This window comes from Pipistrellus kuhlii, unplaced genomic scaffold, assembly GCF_014108245.1.
Source record: "Pipistrellus kuhlii isolate mPipKuh1 unplaced genomic scaffold, mPipKuh1.p scaffold_m20_p_4, whole genome shotgun sequence".
Lineage (NCBI taxonomy): Eukaryota > Metazoa > Chordata > Mammalia > Chiroptera > Vespertilionidae > Pipistrellus > Pipistrellus kuhlii.
The window spans coordinates 73597779-73616112 of NW_023425540.1; positions in this window are offsets into that span (position 1 = coordinate 73597779).

Consider the following 18334-nt stretch of genomic DNA (forward strand, 5'->3'; position numbering starts at 1 on the left):
CTCCCGGAAGGGACGTTCAGCGGTTTTCGTCTTCTTGTGATTTGTGTGAAAATACGTCTTCTCTCCGCGCGACCAGTAGAACAGCTTCGCCCAGGTGGGGAAGGAGCCTGCAGCCCGTGGAGAGTCCCTCCAAATGCAGGACCCACCGGGACTGACGTCCAGTGGTGCTGGGTGGCAGAAAGCCGACGTCTGCGTCCCGCCGGCACCCACTTTTCCCGATTGCTCAGGATGCTCCCATTGGGTGGGCTCCTCTGTGCGCCCTGGAACTTGACATTTATTAATGCTGCGGGTGGGAATTACTTTCATTTTGCAGATGAGGCAGCTGCCCCTCTGTAAGATGTGACTCAATTTAACTTCAGAGAAATAGGTACTTATTCACAACTGATTTGAGCATTCCTTTAGGCTGATTTTCTACCTATTTTACTCATCTTTCCTCCCATAGCTCGTGTTATAATAATAATAATAAATGAAAATATGAATAATAATTATAGTTTACTATTACTTGAAATCCCTGGGTGGTAGATTAAGGAGGTAGGAGAAAGCAAAGCGGAGAAACCTGTCGGATTGATTAAAAAGGGAAAATAAAAAAACATACTTCTTTCCATTGGTGGATAGTTAATCTTTAACATTTGCAGTACATAGAGGAAGTATTGGGGCAATGAGATAACAAGGGTTCTGTGGTCTCCTGCACTGATGCCAGCAGTGCCCTGAGGGTCTGGAAAAGAAGATTACTCTGGCATTTTAAATGTTATCCTAGAAGCAAAAAGACAGTCGACAGGCTTGCTTAAAGACTGATCTTTATCAAGGAAGTTACAGGCCTTGGCTGTGACTAACCACCTTGACCCACACCCACGTTAGTTAGGAATTTATGTTGGTAAGGCCTGCCATGACTTGTCAGGTTTAGTATAAGGCTCTTTTTTGTCCGCAATATGTAACATGTAGACTTTTTGCCTTCTATGTGGTTGAGCAGTCATTCAAATAAATAGGGGCTCCAGAATCTATATTGTAGGTGATTGTTTTTCTAATTTTTTAAAATTATTTTTTAAATTCTCACCCCAGGGTATGTTCATTGGTTATAGAGAGGGAGGAAGGGAGAGAGAAAGAGAGGGAGAAACTCCGATGCAAGAGAGAAACTTGAGCCAGTTGCCTCCCCTACACACCCAGACCAGGACGGAACCCACAACAACCCTTTGGTGTATAGAAGAACCATGCTCCAACTGAACCACACTGGCCAGAGCAATTGTTTTTCTATTTTTGTCCTTAACATTTTCATTTTCCTTACTCCCTCCCCTCCAATGCCTTGTCCATTGTGGAAATTTTTGGGGAAGACAATATTGCTGTTATATTTATTTTTCATCTGTAAATTCTGTGCTCCATCGATCCAAACATTTTATTTTTGAGGATATAGTATCTACCCCTAGTTTATTCCCTTGTGTGCTGTAGGGTAGTGGGCCTCGAGCTGATGTCTGCCCATGGCTCCTTCCAGTTACACAGCCAGGCCAGCAAGGTCCCAGCAGCAGGCACAATTCACAATTGTGTTCTGAGATGGGACCAGAGCATGTGCTTCCTCGTTCTTTTCAAGTTATTGCCAATTGGCAGGAACCTCAAATGACTCATTCTGAAGCAGTTTATTTTCATGAAGGTAGTTATTAAAGTTTCCAGGTTCAGAACTTACTTGGTATTTTTCTTTTTCCTTATATATGAATTGGAAAAAATTTTTGAGGTTAGCTAATTCCTGTTCCTCTTTAAACTGATGGAACCATCTTGCATATTTTTTAAAAACATTTTTTATTGATTTTAGAGAGGGAGAGGGAGAGAGAGACACATTAATGATGATAATCATTGATTGGCTGCCTCCTGCACACACACCCCTCCCCGCCACTGGGGATCTAGCCCCCAACCCCAGCATGTGCCCCAACCAGAAATTGAACTCTGACCTCCTAGTGTATGGGCCAATGTTCATTCAAGCACTGAACCACACCTGCCAGGCCATCTTGTATATCTGTAAAACCACTATTCACAGGTCCTTTATTTCTCTGAAAGAGAAAATACAAATTGTTATTGAAATAAACTTTTCTTAAAATGTTTCTTTGTATTTTTCTCTTGAGATTGTTCCTATTTGGTAATAATATTCATATTTTCCTTATAATCAGCTATGACATACACACACTTCCCACCACATACACTGGGTGTTTGTGATTAGAAACTAAACATTCTTTTTTTTTTTAATATTTTTTATTGATTTTTTTACGGAGAGGAAGGGAGATCGAGAGTTAGAAAAATTGATGAGAGATAAACATCAATCAGCTGCCTCCTGCACATCCCTCTGGGCATGTGCCCGCAACCAAGGTCCATGCCCTTGACCAGAATCAAACCTGGCCTGGGACCCTTCAGTCTGCAGGCTGACACTCTATCCACTGAGCCAAACCGGTTAGGGCAGAAACTAAACATACTCAATAAATATAGAAAACAGTTCACAATTCTTTTCTCCTTTAAGGTTCTTTTCTACAAACCCCTCTCTACAAGAGGCTGTTGGCGCGCTGCTTTCAGTGATGTGCTTGGAATACCAGGAGGATGAGAGAAGGAGGTGACCTTTGGGGCAGAACTGCACTATCAGGACATTTTTCTCTTCTCTATACTGAGCCTTCTGTGACTTGTTGGACTTAGGCCCAGGCAGAGCTAAGAGCTTCAGAACTCCAGCCTCCTGCGGGCCACACAGCACTCCCTAAGGCCACACAGCGCCCCCTAGGGCCACACAGCGCCCCCTAGGGCCACACAGCGCCCTCTAGGGCCACACAGCAGCCAAAGAGTGTTGGGGAATCCACAGGCTCTTGTGAAAGAGCAAATATGAGCCTAAGGGAATTCCTACTCTTACCACCAAAGATCTGTGGAATCCCAGGATATTGAATTCACCACCAGGCTAAATTTCCAGGTTATTTTCTCACAAAAGGGCAATTCGTTATACAAAAGAGGAAAGGAGATAAAATAGAAAACAAAAATCCTTACTTAAAGCCAGAGCCTTCCAGTAAAATGATCACATGAGACAGGCATAGATCTTGGTTAAAATGACACCTTCTCCTAGCTGGTGCTACTAAGTGGTTAGACTGTTGACCCCTAGGCGGAAGGGTTGTGAGTTTCATTCCTGGGCAAGGGCACATACTTGGGTTGCAAGTTTGATCCCCAGCCCCAGCCAGGGCACATGCGAGAGGCAACCAATGGATGCGTCACCCTCACATCAATGTCTCTCTCTCTCCCTCCCTCTCTCTCTCTCTCTCTCTCTCTCTCTCTCTCTCTCTCTCTCTCTCTCTCTCTCTCTCCTTTCATCCTCTCTAAAAATCAATGGAAAAAAATATCCTCGGGTGTGGATTAGCAACAACAACAAAGGACACCTTGACTTACCAGTGGATGATAGCCCACTTCCCCTGCTGCTGGATGGGGTTGAAAATCTGGTGGCATCTCAAGAGCAGGACTATTGGATACGCCTACTTCCACCCATCCATTGGCCCAGAATGTTGAGCCTGCTGGATGCTGTTTGCCTTGAATTCTTAAAAATTCGCTTGTGTTCCAGTGTATTTCTTTATTAATTTTAGCTTTTTTCAAAGGTGATACTATTACTGAAATAATTGTTTTCTCTCAGACAGTGCAGTGTTCCATCACTGTGAGAATTTTTCTGACATTCTAATTTCCTTATTTAATATATTTTTATTGATTTCAGAGAGGAAGGGAGAAGGAGAGATAGAAACATCAATGATGAGAGAGAATCATTGATCAGCTGCCTCCTGCAGGCCCCCTACTGGGGATCGAGTCCACAACCCTGAATTGTGCCCTTGACCAGAATCAAACCCAGGACCCTTCACTCCACAGGCCAATGCTCTATCCACTGAACAAAACCAGCTAGGGTTGTTTTATGATCTTTTAATCTCCAATTTTAAATTATAAAACATATTAAAAATAATGTCAACAGTCATGTGCTCACAGTCAAGACAGCTGTTAAATTTTGCTTCCTTTTATAAACAAACAAACACTATGTTTTTTTCTTTTCTCCTTTTCACTCCCACTTCACAGAAGAGGAGACAGAGGCACAAAGAGGTCAAGCTGTGGTCCCAGGGTGTCGTGGTGAGCAGGAAGTAGACTCTGCGTCTAGACGGGGCGGTCTGAGCCCAGGACCTATATGTTTTATGTACTTTTGTACTTTGATGGGACATACATTATTTGTTAACATGATGTACTATTGTTTGGTGGGTTTCAATAATTTCCATAAATTGAATCCTTCTATGAATAACTTCCAATTTATTTTTAGCCACTTAGCATGATGTTTTTGAGTTATTTATATTGGTCTATTTCATCTTATAGAATGTAAGATTATCTCTTTTGTAGAGTGAACTTGAAACCTTGAGGAAGAATGAGGTTTTTCAAATGTGTGACTTTCACAAGGCAAAACAAATTTTTAAAGGAACTTTCCAATAAACGTCTCAGAGCACAGGGTGGGTGTTGCTATTTGTGTCCTTAAAGGTTGTGCTAACATATCCGTTTACCAGCAGTATCAGGAAGTAATTTTTAAAGTGTGATTCAATGGTCAAGCACTATTATTATTACAGGCGAGAAACCCGAGGGCTGCTGAGATTCAGTGAGGCCCTGTCACACATGCACGCTGAGTCAGCAGGTCTCAAGCCCCAGCTCCTACCTCGGGCCTGCTCCTCCCACCCCGGACAGCAGCCTCTCCCCTGTGGTACCTGGCACCCCCTCAATGAGCCTGGGGCTGTTGACAGTCTTCAGGCCCTGCTGAGGATCAGTAATAGTAACTAACAATTGGCCCTGTGAAGTGGTTTCACACTGTTTCCTGAAACCCTTCTGTGAGGTTACTATCTCCATGTCAGACTTGAAACCCTTCTGTGAGGTGGTTACTATCTCCATGACTTAGAAACGGAGGCACATGGTACATCTCCACGAGAAGATGGGACTGGGATCCAACCCCGAGGTCCGATGCTGAGTCTGTGCTCCTGGCCGTGTCTGAGCAGCTGCTCTCGTGGCTGCCTCTCTCAGGACATCTGGCCTCTCCAGGAGCTTCCCGAGGGCCCTGGTGGCCTGGAGTGAAGGTCATTCTGCCCACGGCAGAGGCACACCAGCCACCTGGACATCCTCCCTCCATGCCTGTCTCTGCCTCTCGGAGCCCCTCCCTGGATGTGTGAGTGTGTCTCTTGCTCCTATCATTCCAGTTACCTGAGGTCACAGGGTGACCTCCAGGGGATGTCTCCACAGGCATCCATCCCGGGGTGGACAGTGCTTTTGACAAGGACAGGCCCTCCCACAGAGTCTAGATGTGACTCCCAGTCAGTCCACAAAGGGCAGCCCCAGGGGAGTACTGTGCTGATCGTGGAGGGAGATGCAAATATTAGTCCATGATCCGAGAACCCTGGCAGGATCCCACATGCACTGGTGACAGCTGAAGAGCACAGGGTGGGAGGGTCACTGTGGTTGGAGTGGCCCAGGCTCCACAGGGAAATGACCTGTGACCTAGCGCCTAGGAAGCACAGCTGAAGTGTGAATTCGGTGCTCCTGAGCCATTGTGTGTGTCCAAGAGGACTCTTTTGTTTTTTTAAAAATTTGCCCTAACCAGTTTGGTTCAGTGGATAGAGCGTCAGCCTGCGGATTGAAAGGTCCCAGGTTCGATTCCGGTCAAGGACATGTACCTTGGTTGAGGGCACATCCCCAGTAGGGGGTGTGCAGGAGGCAGCTGATCAATGTTCCTCTCTCATCGAAGTTTCTAACTCTCTATCCCTCTCCCTTCCTCTCTGTAAAAAAAAAAAAAATCAACAAAATATATATTTAAAAAAAATAAACTTTCACACCTCTCAGCAGAACAGCTTTGGTCCTGTCCCCTGACACCTCTATTTTGAGAGCCATGGATGATGGCTACAAAATACCCTAAGATGCATCTTTTAAAAGACATTTATTTATTTTTTTTTTCACAAGGTGGCATTTTAGAGTGGGTGAGGCTGGTACTTTCAAAGAGAGCTTGCCCTGCTTTAAGCAAATTCTGAACAGTGAGACTTTAATAACCCTCCCAGAGAGCAAGCTACACTACGCGAACACTTCCCGGTTAAGTGCCCTCTGCATGCGAATTTTGTGTTAACGGTTCTGTTAATTTTTTAACAATTGGGAAACTTTGAAAACTACTTCCTTGTCCTCCTAAAAACAGAGGTATGGGATCTCCCTGATGCTTTAGGGCACATGTGTCAAACACAAGGCCCGAGGGCCAAATCCATCCCGCCAGGCCTTGCAATGTGGCCCGCACCGCGCTGTCATCACTGCACTCCGCTGCGTTTCCATCACAATGACAGCTTATGACTGTTCAGTAAACCATTCGGCCCGCGATTTAGGCTGGATTTTAGATTTTGGCCCCTTCTCTGATTGAGTTCGACACCCCTACTTTAGGGTTACTGCTGCAGGGGCCACGTGACCTGTGTGCTGTGACGTGGGGATGACCCCAGGCTACTCTCTGCCCCCACACTCCAGAGCGGGGTCATTAGGCTGTTGGAGTCTTGACTGCTAATTTTGTTCTGCTTGCTTGTTCATCCAAGCTTTCCCTGCTTCCTGTTCTCCGTCAGCACATCTGGCCTGGTGTCCATGTGGCCACTTCTAATCTGCTGAGGGATGGGGGCCAGCACACTGAGCTCATTCCGGTTATGGCCAGTTATCACTCCATCAGCGGAGATGACACATGGGAGGGCACATTTTACTTTGTTTGCCAGTCTGGTGGGCATATAAATATGCTATTGCTTGTACCATGTGCATTGCATGTACTGTAGAACATGCATGTGTATATAATTGCTGTTTTAATTTTCCTTTTCTTGATAAGCACATTTTTAACGTGTGTGGGCCTTTCACGTTGAATGTGTGTTCCCCTCCTTTGTGACTTGTGCGTTTGCCCATTTTTCTGTTCCGTACAAATTGTAAAGCTCTTTGGAGAGCAATCTGTCAGTTTCTAGCGGTGCTTTAGAAGTATACATTTCTTGGCCCAGAATTTGCTTCTAGAAACTGTCCTATGTTTGCACGTGTGCACAGAGACATCTGACTAGGATAGTCCCTGCAGCCAGCTGGAATGGGAGAAACAGGAAGTGATAGAGATGTCCATCTGAACCGGAATGGGTGAGTGAGTGATGGTATATTTGTACCACATAGTCACTAACATATGAAGGACATCCACGTTCACTGACTCCAGGTAAAGAAAAAAAAAAAAAAATCACAGAAAAAACACAATCTCATTGTATCTCTGCCCGAAGCAACAAGTGTTAGCTGTGTCTCCCTGTGGGGAGGACAGCAGTGTGGAGGGGGCTGTAAGGGGGACAAGTTCAACTTCTTCTCATGGTTCACGCCACGCATGTCCGTTTTAGTCTTCTCCAGGGAGAATTACTCGTGTCCTAAAATTTTTGTTTCAAGTAAAAATTATTCTGCCTAAAGTCTTGCCACTCCAAATGTTCAGGGACCAGCAGCACCGGTTTCCATGGGAGCGGGTCAGAAATGCAGTCTCATGAGGCACTGCCAAGGTTTCCAGCCCATCTGCACGAATTGCCCAGAGAGGTCCACACACACACTGAGGCCCGGCGCACTGCAGAGGGAGGGGGTAGGCCTAGCAGCCTAAGCACACAGTAGGGCTGCACCTCTGCTCTGAGACATCCAGGAAGTGATGAACGCAGGGACAGTGTGACTGGCGGGCTGATCATCTAGGCCCGTGATGGGCAAACTGTGGCTCTCGAGTGTGGCCCCTTGAGTGTGGCTCTTCCACTAAATATCATGGCCTGGGCAAGTCTATCCTGAAGAAGTGGTGTTAGAAGAAGTTTAAGTTTAAAAAATTTGGCTCTCAAAAGAAATTTTAATCGTCGTACTGTTGATATTTGGCTCTGTGGACTCCTGAGTTTGCTGTTTGATAGGTGTTTGTTGTTGTTTCTGCTTCCTGTTGGGCTCTCTGTTGTGTGGGATATTTGAACTGCTAGGTCACGGAGCCTACTTTAAGCTAAGAAGTCTTACAGGTACTGGGGGGAAAATCTACATGTGCACACAGGGTCAAGTAGGGGTTGATTAAACTTAAAAATCCTCGCCTAAGCCGGTGGAGGTATTCTTTCAATACCAATCTCCCCAAGACGTTATTCCTCAGCCTGTGGCCCCACAACTACCTTCCCAGGGAATGGGGTCGTTCAGCTGGGTTCAATCTGGCCGGCTGGGGGTCCGCCTCTGGGGGTGTAGTTTATGTTTTTTCCTAAACTCAGAAGTACCCAAGCGTGGTCTCATTGTCTGGAGAGTGTCGTGTACATTCTGAACAACGCTTGGTCCCAGCATGCTCACTCGTGCACATACACGCTCACCACATTCTTTGAGAATCCCCGGAGGGTGGCATTTCCGAGAAGGTTATGTTTTCCTCATACCTGGGGCTGTTAGGTACAGGGTGTAACTTTGAAAATCCTCCTTACCCTGGGAGATTCCAAAACTGCCACTTACTCTGCTCCAGGAAGTGCACAGGCTGTCGGGGGGAGGGGCTGGGTGCACAGTGAGCATCAGGCACTAACAGAGTGGGTCTCACCTCCATGTGGGAGGGAAGGGTTCCATCTGGGCGTGGTGGCAAGTGGAAGAGAGAGCCACAGACACAGGCAGTCACGGCTTCCTCCACCCACCCATTCATCCATCCATTTGTCCATTCAATTATTCAACAAGTGTTTACTCAGTGAACGGGCCGGGGAGTCTGGGCCCTCTCAGAGTGTGGGGTGAGGAGGGTGGGGGAGAGGGCTTGGGGTCTGCATTGCAGGAGCTAAAACAGAAGTCGTTAAGAGGGAGGCGGAGGAGGAGCCTCCAGCCCAGGTTTGGAGGGGAGGCAGCAGGACAATTTCCTGGAGGAAGTGATACCCAAGCCAGGCCCTGAGAGCTGAGCAAGGATTATCCAACAAAGGTAGCCCAAGAGGTGGGGAGGCCCTGAGTTCCAGGAGAGGGTGTTGTCCGTGCAAACATCTGGAGGAGGTCTTAGAGGCCAGGGGGAGCCTGGGACGTAAGTTCACACCAGGTGGAGCAACTGGAATAAGCAAAGGCATAGCACCATGAGAGGGTCTAATTTGGGGAGTGGTAGGGGGCTCCACAAAGCTGAAACAAGAGGTGCCCAGATGTAGGAAGGGCAGGTGAGGGGCCAGAGAGGAGGCCGGGTCCTCTCTCTTTGACTTCGGAAAGCCAAACCTAAATCTCAAGCAGAGGAAGGACCCTGCTCCCCCACACACCCCCTTCTCCACCCCATGGTTAGGGAAGTGGGATGAGGCAGAAGGTGAAAGGTGAAGCAACATCCCCTCTCACTGAAGGGATTTGGAGTCCGAACCCGGTCTCCAATCAGGGGTACAGCCTCTCCCCCTGGCCCTCAACCCATCACCCCACCAATAGAGGAGATGGAGGTGGGCGGGTCCCAGCAAGCATTGTCCTGGAGGCCCCCACATTGGACAGTCCCCGCACAAATACCACCTCTCGGCCACCACCCGCAAATATTTACATCCTGTTTATGCCGAGGCCTCCCAGGGCCTCAATTTTCATGAATAAAATATGAGTTTTCTAGGCCGAGCCAAGAAGGGAAGAAACCCCGCCAGCTGGTAGGGACCAGGAGCAGTCTAGTGTTTTCGGTTGTTGTCGCCGACCGTGTGGAATTTGGGGAAATTTAGATTGGTTCGTCAAGGTGACAGGGCAGGAGGATTGGCATTTTCTATATTGGGGAGGGTGGAGGGGAGGGTCCCTGGAACCAAACTACTTGCAGCGCCTAATTCCTGTTTCCTGAGAATTCACTCAAATGTTTAAAAAAAAAAAAAAAAAAAAAAAATATATATATATATATATATATATATATATATATATATATATATATATATATATTATTGATTTCAGAGAGATAGGGAGAGAAACAGTTAGAGACATCAATGATAGGACAGATCATTGATTGAAGTCCCCGAACCCCGAACCCCTGCATCTACCCCAACCCAATCAGAATCCACAGAAATCCAGTTTGACCTCCTGGTTCATAGGTTGATGCTCAACCACTGAGCCACGCCTGCCAGGTAGACTCTCACTCTCTAGCCTTCCGAAATGGATTTATGTAGTCTCTTCAGACTGGCTTCTTTCGCTTGGCAATATGCACCAATAAGCAGAACAACAAATCGTTTCTCTTTCTCTGCTCTCTCTCTAAAAATCAGTGGACAACAGTGTGGTGGTTGTGGGTGGTGGTGGTTTAAGAGGGCATAGAGGGGATAAATGGTGATAAAAAATTAAATTAAATTTTTAAAAATGAATAAAACTGTACAATGGCAAACCTGCAAAAACAAAAATGATTTTTTAAATGTTAATAAAAATTTTATTCAAATAAAAAATGTTCAAAATTCTCTTCTTTTGCAGAGTGGGATGAGCGTCAGTTATCTAAAGAAATATTTTTTCTGGGAAAGAAAGTTTTGGTTGAGAATTGCTTATGGAAAACAAAACAGGAAGTCAAGCATTCCAGCTTAAATGGACCATCTGGGAATATACTCCATTATCCTGCCGTAGGCCTGGCTGTGCAGGCTTCACCCGGGGCGCAGGGAGAGCTGTGAGAGTCTGCAAACAACCCGGGGCCAGATCTGCCTCCCAAGAGGGTGGGAGCCAGGGTGGTCAGGGGGCAACATCTGGGCTGGAGCTGGAGCTGGTGGCATGGAAGAGAAGCAAGTACAGCAGGAGCGCAACACCACTCACCAATGGGGAAGCAGTGCGTGTGTGTGCGTGTGTGAGTGTGTGTGTGTGTGTGTGTGTGTGTGTGTGTAGCGGGGGGGGAGGGGGCGGGGGGGGGGAGAGCAGAGATGGGAGGCCTGGGTAGATGAGTTGATCTCAGGGGCATTGGCCAGCCTGCCTGGGAGTGCACTGTAGGCATTTCCTCCCAGCAACCCCTGCTCTGGGAGCACATAATTACATTCACTTACAGCACTGTGTGAAGAGCCCTAGAGGAAATGTTATCTCAGAGAGGGAAACGGAGGCACAGAGCCCTGAAGGTCGCTGTCCAAGGCCACAGAGACAGTGAGCAGTGGGACCAGAATGCTAAGGGGGGCCGACGGTCCCCAGAGGCTGCATTGCCCAGCCCTGCAGCCTCTGTGTTTGGAAAGACACCTTATACCTCCCGTGTTTCCCCAAAAGTACAGCCGGACATGGGCCCGAGGTGTCATCTCGCCTCCTACCGGGGGCAAAAAGCTGAGGAACAGGGATGAGGGGTTCCAGCTGTCTGTGGCCTCAGTCTGGCTGGACGGTAGGAATGAGCAGCCATGGGACAGTGGCTTCCTGGGAAACAGGATTCAGGATACGTTCCCACAACCCCTCACCTTCCTGCTAGAGGTGCTGCTGTTGGCAGGGCCGGGGAGGTGAGGGAGACCAGCCCAAAGGGCACCTAGGTGCCGTCCATGCCAGGCCCACTGTCAGGACTAGGGAGACGGAGGTCAGGCACTTCACTTGGATGTAGGTCCCTGGCCGAGGAGGCTGAGGGGAGTGTCAGTCTGCCACTTGTCCACATACAGCCATTCAGGTTTGAGGGGCGGGGTTTCCCTTGATACCACCCTCTGTTTCTAGGCAACTCATCTTCCTGAGGCCTGCTCTGAGCTTCTTGCATCTCCAGATCTCCAGAAAATGGACATCTGTCTCCTACTTAATAAAATGGGGAAATTTGGTCAAAATGTTCCAGGATCCTATAACATTCCAAAATGCCGTGATTTTAAAAATATATGTTTATTGATTTCAGAGAGGAAGGGAGAGGGAGATAGAAACATCAGTATGAGAAAGGATCATTGATAGCTGCCTCCTGCAGGCTCCACACTAAGGTTTGGGGCATGTGTCCTGACCAGGAATTGAACCATGACCTCCTGGTTAATAGGAGGGCTAAAAGACGGTGATGTTTGTGTTTTAAAGCAAGTACTAAGCTTTACTCGGTTACTTTCTCTGGAAACTTGGATGAAAAATATATCTATATTTTAATTGCACAGCCAGAACTTATTTACCAATGTTCTGAAATTACTTCCCCAAAACAAAGAATCATTTTGTAAAGTAAATTAACTTAATTTTATCTGGGGGAAAAAAGTAGCAGCCGAGTCAGAGCACGCCGGATGGAGCCTGCCTGGTGGTGTGTGGCTGGCCTGGTTTCTGAGCTGAGCGCTGGGCGACCTGGGGCAGCTTGTGCAAAGCTGTCGTTGATTTCTTTGTCTTTGCTTTTCTTGGTTTTCTTGCTGTTGTTGCAATAATGATTCAATTACTGAAACAAAATAAACACGGACGTCGCATGTTTATTTTGTTAACTATTGAAAAATGTGTAGCATTAATCTCCCTGGCAATTAGAGCTTTGATTTATGATAGAGAGCCCAGGAAATGTTCCTTAAAGAAAGAACTGGCCCCGTAAGAGGGTGGGCATTCTGTGTGGGGATCCACGTGTGGCTTCTTTTGAACAAAGAGCCACGTTGCTAAAAAGTAAATTGAAAATCTCTGACTTAAAAAATTTCCCAAAGACTTAAACTGTGGGGGAAAAAGATAATCATTTTTACTACATTCATCTTAAAAACTCCTGTCCACTCACAGAATACAATCGAGTTAAATGACAAATCACTAACTGGGAGAGGTCTTGGCGATTCTTCAGACTGATAAAGAAATAGTGTCTAATGTCCTAGCTGGTTTGACTTGGTGGATAAAGCGTTGGCCTGCAGACCGAAGGGTCCTGGGTCTGATTCCGGTCAAGGGCATATGCCTGGTTGCAGGCTTGATCCCCAGGAGGGGGTGTGCAGGAGGCAGCCAATCCATGATTCTCTCTCATTATTGATGTCTCTCTCTCTTCCTCTCTGAATCAATAAAAATATATTAAAAAAAAGAAAAAAGAAATAGTGTCTAAGACATGTCAATAATCCTACGAATCATAAAGAAAGAAGACAAACCACCCAATAGCAAGCAAACACATGGATAACTATTTCACAGAAGAGGAGCCCTTTGAAAGCTGCCTCATTTGTAGTCAGGTTCCGGTTGCTTGTTTTCCTTTCTTTTTGCTTTTTACAACAATCAAACCAGCAAAAATTAAAAGGTCTGACAACATATGGTGTTATTATGGACACTGCGCCAAAAGAACTTGTATTCTCCTAGCTGTGCACCATGAGTTTTGCAAAAGCAACAAAATTAAACACGGCCGCAAACTGGAAGCAACCTAAGGCTCCGACAGCAGGAGGAGCAGTGTGCTGAGGGACAGCACACAATGGACACTCAGCAGCCACCCTCCTCTGTGTGGCTGAATCCCGAACATCCGTTCGCAGCACAGGAGAAATCACAGAAATACCTACGGCAGGCTCCCATGCAGTAGGAGCACAGCACTGTATGACACAGGGTGCACATATACAGAGAAGCAGAGCAAAGGGAAGAAAACCAAATTCACGACAGCAGGTACCTTTGGGAGGAGATGGGATGGAAAGGTGTGTGTAAGGGGTTCAAGGTCCTGGTAAAGTTTTCTTTTTCTTTTTCTTTTTCTTTTTTTTAAATATATTTTATTGATTTTTGTACAGAGAGGAAGGGAGAGAGATAGAGCGTTAGAAACATCAATGAGAGAGAGTCATAGATCAGCTGCCTCCTGCACACCCTCTATTGGGGATGTGCCCGCAACCAAGGTACATGCCCTTGACCGGAATCGAACCCGGGGCCCTTCAGTCCCCAAGTAGACGCTCTATCCATTGAGCCACACCGGTCCCGGCCCTGGTAAAGTTTTCTTCTCTCCCCCTCCCCATTGATTCTTAGAGGGAGTGGAAGAGAGAGGAAAGGACAGAGAGAAACATCGATCTGAGAGAAACACATTGACTGTTTGCCTCCTGCACGAGCCTCAACCAGGGCCTGGGCCGGGGAAGAGCCTGCAACCAACGTGCGTTCCCTTGACTGAAATTGAACCTGGGACCATTTGGTCCACAGGCTGACGCTCTACCCATTGGGGCAAACTGGCCAGGGCAAGGTTTTATTTCTTAGGCCAGATGTTCTTAACATCGCTGCCCATTGTGTTATCATTATTATCTTTATCATTATCATTGTGTCATGATTATAAATGTGCCTTATATGCATGATATTTTATAATCAAAGCCAAAAGCAATGTACCCCACAGCTCTCCCATCCATGAACCAAGGATGGTGGGGGCAGAAAGCTGCCCAAAGTCACACAGTGTTTCCACCCCAGCCTCACCCTGATCTAGAAACTCCCCTCCACCCCCACCCTGATATACAGACCCCAACACTATAGGAAAACTCCTGTGTCTCCTTGCTCAAGTTCATTCATGTCTGACAGCAGATTGTGGGTTTCCCACACCAAGCAATTATCTACCATAGCTGTTGGGTGACCTACACTGTCATTCAGTTCTGACACTATCTCTCTGCACAGAGCTCACAGCTAAAAGGCTCAGTGCCACAAGCCTGCCCCCTCCTCCACCTCTGACGCCAGTCACAGTGCAGGTTATTGCTGGTGCTTGGTGCTTCCGATGGGCTGGCTGCCAGAGAACACCCTCAGATTTGTGCGGGCCCTCTGACTGTCGCTGAGGCCTCCCGGGATGTCACCTCCCAGGGCCATGTGGGCGGCTGGAGATGGAGAGAGGAAAAGGAGTGTTGGAGCTCCTGTGGGGAGTGGAGGGGATCGGCTGGGTGCCTTGGGACAAGGGATCCATGCCAGCACTCCCCCTGCACGGGCTGAAGCATGCTGTGCTCACTGCCTCGGCTGTGCAGGCCAGCAGCCCTGGGAGCTGGTGGGGAGGCTGGGGCGGAGCTAAGAGAGAAAGGGAGAGTGGTAGTGATGGGAATGGAGGCACACAGCCGTGGCATGTCTTCATGGCCCTATGCAAGGTTTGCAGAGGCTGCTTTCAGCACCCCAGGCCAGGGGAGGAGAGGAACCAGCTCCCTGATGACATTCACAGACACCCTCCCTCCTGCCAGACCCAAAAAAGGTTCCTTTTGGTTCCTTCCTTCTCACTCCTTTGCTAATGCTTTGACCAGAGCTGACACTCTGCTCCTGCCCCTCCTCGTCCGACCGAGGAGAAAGGACAGGTGTGAGCACGCTTGTGCAGAAACAGCCCCGGTGCCCTGAGCTGCCTAGCACACATTTTATCCTGCAGGTGAGAGTCAGACATGGTGCCAGGCCCCCGGCCATGCTTCCATCAGAGCAGCATGGCTCTGGACTGTCTGTCTGTCCTTGTGTGTGTGGTGGGGCCTGCCGTTCGCGTCTGGCAGACAAGGAGACTGAGGCTGGGGCCTGAGTCCCTCCCTCATCCAGGGCCCCGTATCTGGTGCATCACACACATGGGAAGCAGTGCCAGGTCCACAGGCCTGCGGCTCCCCAAGCCGGTCCCCCTTCCTCCACACGTGCCCTGCCCAGCACTGCTGTCCGAGCCGAGGGTGCACTGGCATCGCTGTCACTACAGCTCCGGAGGGCACCTCCCCCCGACTGGGCCCCCTGGAATCAGCCTGCCTGCGGCCTCGCTTTTCTTGGGACCCAGCCTCCATTCCTGAGGGTCACAGGGGCTCTGTCCACAGAGGGAGATTCCCACACCACGTCCCGGCAGGAGCGTGTGGAGAAGGCAGACTTCCATGGCGGGGCAGCGGGTTGGGAAAACAAATATGCTCATGTCCCTGACCCTGCATTGTGTGCGTGTGCGTGTGTGTGTGTGTGTGTGTGTGTGTGTGTGTGTGTGAATCCTCACCCGAGGATATTTTTTTCCATTGATTTTTAGAGAGTAGAAGGGAAAAGGGGGGAGAGAGAAACAACATTGATGTGAGAGAGACACAGCAATGGGTTGCCTCCTGCAGGGGCTGGGGATGGTCAAGGGCATGAACCTGGGGATGGATAACCCAGGTACATGCCCTTGGCCAGAAATCGAACCTGTGACCCTTTGGTGCGTGGGCCCATGCTCTAACCACTGAGCCACTGGCCAGAGCTGGCCCTGCTTTCTTAGGCAGGCAGCTAGGTCCATCCTTCACTCCAACTGCAGGCAGCAAAACTCTCCCCTCAGTGTCAAAGGCATAAGGCACTGGGGTCCCTTCTCTCGCTGGGATGAGCTGGGAGCCCAGAATGTGGGGGTCCTGTCTCCCACAACTTGCTCTTTCTCAGGCCACACGCTGCTAGGCATAGAGGCTGGTGTGGCTGGGAGCCATACTTCTCTCTCTGTCCACATGAGCACTCCCCACCCCCTGGCCCTGCTCCTCTAACCTGTCACCACACTGTCCCTCTAGGACTGAGGGGGCCAGGCTTCAGTCAGGTCCCAAAAGCCCTCCTCCACAGCCCAGCCACGTGGGTCCCTCTCCATAGAGGCCTGCTGGCCCTGCCTTCATCTCAGCTCCATTCCCTCATGCTCGGGTGGCCCGAGTTCTCCGAGGCTCCTCACAACAGCACCTCTGGGCTGCTCCCTCTGCCTGCCACACACTCAGCCATCAAGACACATCTGGGCGGCCACCTTCTCCAGGAAGCTGCCCCTGGTCCCACACGTGGAGAATGAATGTGGCCCAAAGCACCAGCCAAAGCATCACAGGCCACTCCGGCAGCGCGCGGACCGCCTCGCTCTGTCTAAGCCTGTGTACCTGTCCTGCCAACGTATTCTGTAGCCATAGGCCGGGCAGAAAAGGAGCTAAAGGATGTGCAAGCAGCAAAGGGGGTTTTGTTGCTAGGACACCAGCAGTTTGAATATGAGCTCTCACTTTTGTGTATGATACACACATGGGCCACATCCGTGGGATGAGGGGGCAGTTTATGAACAGCGAAGCACAGGGGTGAGCTGTAGAGACAGGAGAGCGGTTTTCAGGAGGGCTGACAGCTTTCCTGATGGAGCTTTGTCTAATGGTGCTTTGTCTTTCCTGCTGAAAAGCAACAGGGATTGGACAAATGACCTTCTAGCTCCTCTCCAAACATCTGGCTCACAGACATCCAAGGCTCAGGGGCCCCAGAAGGGGTGTGTGTGTGTGTGTGTGTGTGTGTGTGTGTGTGTGTGTGTGTAGGGGGATGGAAAGGCGTGTGGATTGGTCCAAGAATAGCCAAACAGATCCCTGCGGTTCTCTCAGGAAACCAAGGTGGCTGAGAGCATCGGGAGGGGGTGGGGACCAGGAAAGTCATGCCTCTCAGCTGGAGTGAGCCTCCTTAGGGCTCTGCTTCCCAAACGTTCCAGGAGCAGCTGCTACCTTGGCCCAATGCTCCTCCCTCAGCAGCAAGGTGAGCAAAACAAGTCCTTTCCAGAAAGCCAGGTTTCCTTAGTTCCTAGGTCTGTTCTGTGTTCCCAAATTGTGTTCCTTCCTTCACCTGGTGCTGAAACATCCTTTCTTAGAGGAAAGATGGCGATTGCATGGATATTTTTCCCAATGTCTTTTCACAGTAAAATAACAAACTAGTCACATTCTGTCAATCTCTCATTTTGGGGTGTTTGGTGGGTGACTGATTTGTGTGACTTCTCAGAAGGACCCAGTCTGTTCTCTGTATCTATGAGTATGTTTCTATTCTGTTATTAGCTTGTATTGTTCATTAGATTCCACATGTAAGTGAAATCATGGAATTTGTCCTTCTCTGACTGGTTTATTTCACTGAGCATATTGCTCTACAGGTCCAAGGTCCATCCATGCTGTTGCAAAAGGTAAGAGTTCCTTCCTTTTTACAGCGGAGTACTTACTATTCCATGTGTAAAGGTACCACAGCCTTTTTTCCACTCATCTACCGATGGGCGCTTGGGCTGCTTCCAAATCTTGGCTATTGTAAATAACACTGCAATGATCATGGAGTGCATGTATTCTTTCAAATCAGTATTTCAGGTTTCTTCAGATATAATCCAGAAGTGGGTCACTGGGTCATAAGGCGGTTTCATTTTATTTTTTGAGGAAATTCCATACTGTTTTTGACAGTGGCCGCACCAGTCTGCATCTCCACCAGCAGTGCACGAGGGTTCCCTTTTCTCCACATCCTCACCAACAACTTGTTGTTTGTTGGTTTATTGATGGTAGCCATTCTGACAGGTGTGAGGTGGTATCTTACTGTGGTATTAATTTGCATTTTTCTGACAATTAGTGATGTTGAGCATTTTTTCATATGTCTATTGGCCATCTTTATGTCCTCTTTGGAAAAGTGTCTATTCGGTCCTTTGCCCATTTTTAAATTGAATTGTTTGTTTATTTATTTATTTATTTATTTATTATTATTATTTTTGGTGTTGAGTTTTATAAATTCTTTATAGATTTTGGATATTAACCTGTTATCAAATGTATCATTGGTGCCAAAACCGGTTTAGCTCAGTGGTAGAGCGTCAGTTTGCAGACTGAAAGGTCCCAGG